Source organism: Dendrobium catenatum, unplaced genomic scaffold, assembly GCF_001605985.2.
Source record: "Dendrobium catenatum unplaced genomic scaffold, ASM160598v2 fragScaff_scaffold_1237, whole genome shotgun sequence".
NCBI classification, from domain to species: Eukaryota; Viridiplantae; Streptophyta; class Magnoliopsida; order Asparagales; family Orchidaceae; genus Dendrobium; species Dendrobium catenatum.
Genome location: NW_021319699.1, coordinates 5,782 through 11,562, shown reverse-complemented (window position 1 = coordinate 11,562; position 5,781 = coordinate 5,782).

The following is a 5,781-nucleotide window of genomic DNA, read 5'->3' as shown; positions in this document are numbered from 1 at the left end:
ATCAAAAATATTAACACTAGCAAACCCTTAGAAGTCCTATACATGAATCTTTTTGGACCTCTCAGCACTGAAAGATTAGGAGAGAAAGTCTATGGGTATGAGATTATTAATGATTATTTGAGGTTTACTTAGTTTAGATTCCTATCTTACAAAAGTGAGTCATTCGAGGAGTTTAAGTATTTTTCCACTTTGATTCATAGGAAGCTAGGTTGTGAAATTCTAACCATTCATAGTGGTTATGGTGGACAATTTGAGAATGAAAAGTTTGAATCATTTTGTAAGGAGCAAGGGATATACCATAACTTTTCATCTCTTAGGACCTCCAACATAATAAGATAGCTAAAAGAAAGGATAGAACCCTAGTAGAAGCCACTAGAGTCATGTTAGCTGAATACTCACTTCCAAAATACTTTTTGGTAGAAGTGGTGAATATAACCTATTATGTTCTGAATAGGGTGAATGTTATATCCAAACTAAATAAGACACCCTATAAAATTCTTAAGGGTATGACACCAAACATCTCTCACCTCCATATCTTTGGATGTAAAATGCTCATTCTGAATAATGGGAAGTCTCAACTAGAAAATTTTGACTCAAAATATTATGGAGTGTTCCTAGGTTACTCAAGTGTTGGGAAATTCTATAGAGTCTTCAATAAAAGAATATTAATAGTAGAGGAGACCACTCATGTTGTGTTTGATGAATCTGATAATTCTTGAAGTTTTAGGGTAGAAGAAGAGGAGGTTATAAAAGTTACCTAAGGATTAGAATCTATAAATCTATAAGAAAGGGTAGAACTTAAAAATACTTTGTCTAGAGAATATAGATATTCTTCAATTTACCCTAAAGAACTGATCTTAGGAGATACATTTGAAGGTGTTAGAACTAGGAATTAACTTATAAAAGAAATAAGTCACTCTGCCTTCATTTCAATGACTGAATCCACCAACCTAAATCAAGCCTTATCTGATAAATTCTAAATCTTAGCCATGCAAGAAGAACTGAATTAATTTATAAAGAATGATATATATGAGCTAGTTGAAAGACTTAAGGACCAAAGTGTGGTTGAAACTAAATGGGTTTTCAAAAATAAAATGAATGATTCTAGAGTAATCGTAAGGAATAAGGAAATATTAATGGCTAAGTGGTATAATCAAATAGAAGAGATTAATTTTGAAGATACTTTTGCCCCTATAGCTAGATTGGAAGCTATTAGAGTGCTACTAGCCTTTCCTTATTTTAAGGGATTCAAAATGTACCAAATGGATGTCATGAGTTTTTTTTTGAATGAGGTGATAAGAAAAGATGTGTATGTTGAAAATCCTCTAGGTTTTGAAAACACATAATTTCTTGATCATGTGTTCAAATTAAAAAAAGGCATTGTATGGACTAAAACAAGCACCTAGGGCATGGTAAAAAATGTCTAAGCACATTTCTACTAGAAAGATATTTTGTTAAGGGGAGCGTAGACACCACCCTATTTTTGAAAAGGTAGGAGATGAATTATTAATTGTTGAAATTTATGTTGATGATATTCTGGTTGGATCTTTTGATAAAAAATTATGTGATAATTTCTCAAAAATAATGGTAAGGAATTTGAAATGAGTGTGATAGGAGAACTGACTTACTTTTTGAGGTTTAACATAAGGTAGAAGGATGATGAAACTTTCCTTAATCAATCGAAATACATTAAGGACATCCTTAAGAGATAATAAATGGAAAAAGCAAATCCAATCAACACTCCCATGAGTTCCACTATTTAGTTAGATAATGATTCAAATGGAAAATCTATTTATTAAAAGAAAAATAAAGGAATAATTTGATCACTTTTTTACTTGATTCTTACTAGACCTAATATTATGTTTAATGTTTGTCTCTATGCTAGATTTTAAAGCTAATCCAAAAAAGTCCCACTTGAATGTTGTTAAGAGAGTTCTTAGGTATCTCTTAGGAACCCCTGACTAAGGAATCTAGTATCATAAGCATAACACCTCCTTTAAAATCATACGATATTATGATTGAAATTTTATAGGATACTAAATTAATTGAAAAGCACTTCTAGAACTTTCAATTCATAGGACACCTCTTAGTCGCTTGGTCTAGTAGAAAATAGAACTCAGTTGTCCTGTCCACTACTAAAGATGATTATATTGCCTTAGGAAGTTGTGTGGTCCAAGTCCTCTGGTTAAAGTAACAAATTATGGATTTAGGTTTACCTGTAGGCATAATTTCAATCCTATGTGATAACACTGTGTCATTTGTATTTTAAAAAACCTAATCCAACACTCTAGGAACAAACACATTGATATAAGAAATCACTTTATTAGGGACCATGTTACTAAATGAGACAGAGCTACACCATTTAGCCACTCAAAACCAACTTGCTGATATCTTTACAAAACCACCGGCCTTTAGAACTTTCAGCATCTTAAGAACCATATTAAGTGTCATAGATATTAATGCTTGAAATCACATCTTTCTATTTTATGATGTTATTTTGTTTTAGTTTTATTTGCATCTCTATTTCTATTTATGTACATCTATTTTTGTTTTTTTATTTTTCTATTATTCTTCCCTTTAGTTTTTTTTTTGGAGTCAGATCAATGGTGACTACTGGTATTGATTTCTTAAATGGCATTTTTGTCTTGATTTCGGTTTTAAAAATTTATAAGCAGTAATTGACATCCCTAAATCAGTTAAAGGAAGAAAAATTGTTGATTGTTTCTCTTCCTCTAACTCCTTTAGAGATGTACTTTTCTTTTTGAAGCAAAATCTATTTAAAATTAAAATTTGGACTTTAAAATTGAGATCTATTTTATCTTCTTATAGTAATATATCACATATGAATAATGTTAAAAGTCACTTTACCACTTTCAAGTTTTCTTGATCAAGTTGTTGCATTTATCAAATGAATATGATTATGCTATATGGTTTACTCTTCCTTATATTGAAGAGTATGTTTTTCTTCTCTTATATATGGAAGATATTCTCACAATTGAGATTCTTTAAAGGTTTTGAAAGGGAACCAACTCATAAAAAATGACTAGAGGCACAAAATGAGCCTAAAATGAAAAAAATGAAATGATGTACAATGACCGCCAAATAACTACAAGAAACACCAAAGTGTATTAAAAATCAAAAGATGCATAAAGTGTACTAGATAATTGAAAAATAGGCACAAAATGAGCCCACAAACATAAGCTTCATTCTCTTTTAAATCCTTAAAATTTAGAAGAATTCATGTGCCACTTGATATCTTAAAACACTTTTTTTTTGAAAATCATGCTTTTGATTGGTTACTCTGCAATATTATTCTATCAGATATTTTTCTAAAATGAAGCTTGAACAAATCACTTTTCTTATATGATTTCCTTTATGAATTAGATTTTTGTTTTAAAAAGAGTTTTAACCTGTAAGGAGTCCGAGCAAGGGTTAACAAGATCGATTTTCTTCCTTTTTCTGGATTTTAGTGATGTTAATTCATTTCTTACTGATTTTTAATGCATTCACAAGAAAGAATTATCATTTACTAGAGTTAATCGATTCAAATATATATAGAGCAATGTCCTACACAAATTGGAAAATGTGACCAAAATAAGCTTTCTGCACAAGCAAATATAACACCAAAATAAGCTTTATGCATAAGCTCCCTGATCCAAATAGAGCAATGTCCTACACAAAATGAATATTGCAAAACAAAGAAAAAAACACAGCAAATATAACACAAAAATAGCCAACAGAAATGAAAAAGAGAGTACCACCAATGAATCATGTCACCAAGAGATAAAGTCATTTTAGTCCTCTCGAAGTATAAGGACTTCCACCGAAAAGCCAGAGAACTCACAGTATTCCAAATAAGTAGCCATAGGTAAAAGAAGAACAACAAAAACCAGCTAACATAAAAGCTAAAACACCTCAAATCTAACCCCCCAGCACTCCAGGTTTTACCTGTAACCACCAACCCAAGAAAAAACCACCCCCATCACTTCAGAAAACCCAAGAAGCGCAACAAGGCATGGCCACAGAACAAAACACCAAAAAGTTCCAACCAGCAATACCACAGCACCCAGAAAAAATAACATAGAGTAGAAACCACCATAAAACAAAATGATCAAACCAAGTATCCAGCTTAGTCCAATAGAACCAAATGTGTAACGAAAAACCAGACACAACAATAAAATACAAACAGTTAATGCCAGCAGTGATCGGGCTAGAAGAGCTCACTTAAGAATGAAACAAGCCACAATCATAAAGTAAAACTTGATGCCGCTCCATCCAACCCCACAAGCCCAGCACACATCACCTCCCAACAAAGTAATAAAAACAAAAAAAAACACCACCCCGAGAGGCAGCCACCCCCACCAGAAAGCGACCTCCCTCAAAACAACATAGACCCAAAAAGCACAGTCAGCCCAGATCAACTAGCAAAACTCCAACACTAAGAGCCCAAACCAATAAACACAGAGCTCCAAGAGGACACAACAGGAAAAGGAAGGCCAACCAAAAATAAACCAGCACAACTCCAAGTAACAATCCAATGGTGATCCAGCATAACCAAGCACACCATCAGCCCAAGAAACAACCACATCCAGAAACCAGAGAAGACAACACTCCCAAAGCCAGGAAGGCCAACCAAAAATAAACCAGCAAAACTCCAAGCAACAACCCAATGGTTATCCAGCAAAACCAAACCCACTATCAGCCCAGGAAAAAACCACACTCATAAACTAGAGAAGCCAAGACTCCCAAAGCCAACAAGGTTCTTTACATATGATTTTGATTTTAATTTATGATTGGTTTTATCTATGTTTTGTGTAATTTTTATTTTTTATTTGTCTTGAAAAACTCCTTATCATCAAATTTTATGTCATTAATTTTTCTAGTTTTAATCACATCATCCAGGACGATCCACATTGTCCTATACAATATGAACAAAAATACACATTTCTGATCACAACACATCCAACTGCTGATCTACACCAATTATAGGTGATCATCCTGTATGATTTCGTATATTATACTGGATGATCCATATGGAAAAAATAGTTGATGATTTGAATTTTGTTAGGCCGATCCATTTTTGCACATCATTTTGGATTATACATGTGTTTGTTCTGTATGATCTCTTTATTGAACGATCGTACATGATGACTCCTCAAGAAGATCTTTTTATGTCTAATCGTCTGGTATGATATCTAATCATCCTGGAAAATAAGATCAATTTTCTTTACTAATTATTTGGATGACATTTTTGCACCTAATCATCCTGTACGATCTCACGATTATCCTGAATGATATTTCCAACCCTATATAAACAACCCAAATTCAAGGTTTTCTTTACACCAAGTTTTTCAATTCCCTTATCCCTCATTTGAGCTTTTAATTTATGACTATGGAGGGTGATAAATGATCTCGTGCCCTCATAGGCAGCTCTTCCATGAGTGTTATCAATCCTTACTTGATTGAAGAAACTGATGAATCTACTTACACTTGATACAAATCTACAGGGACTAATCCCTAGAAGTTTATTAATCACGAGGTGTTGAATTTTTAGGCAATTGAGCTCTTTGTTTGCACCAGTCTTGGACACATTCTTACACTACCTTTCCCCTTCAATTCCAAACTCCTTTTCAAAATTTTTGTTAGTCTTCGTCTGAATTCTGATTGTATTGCACTACAATCTTATGTTAATCAATGCCTTGTCGAAATAACATATAAAGATTTCTATGATGTTTCTTGACCTTTCCACCAATAGCGATAAACTTCATATTTTGGCTTCGG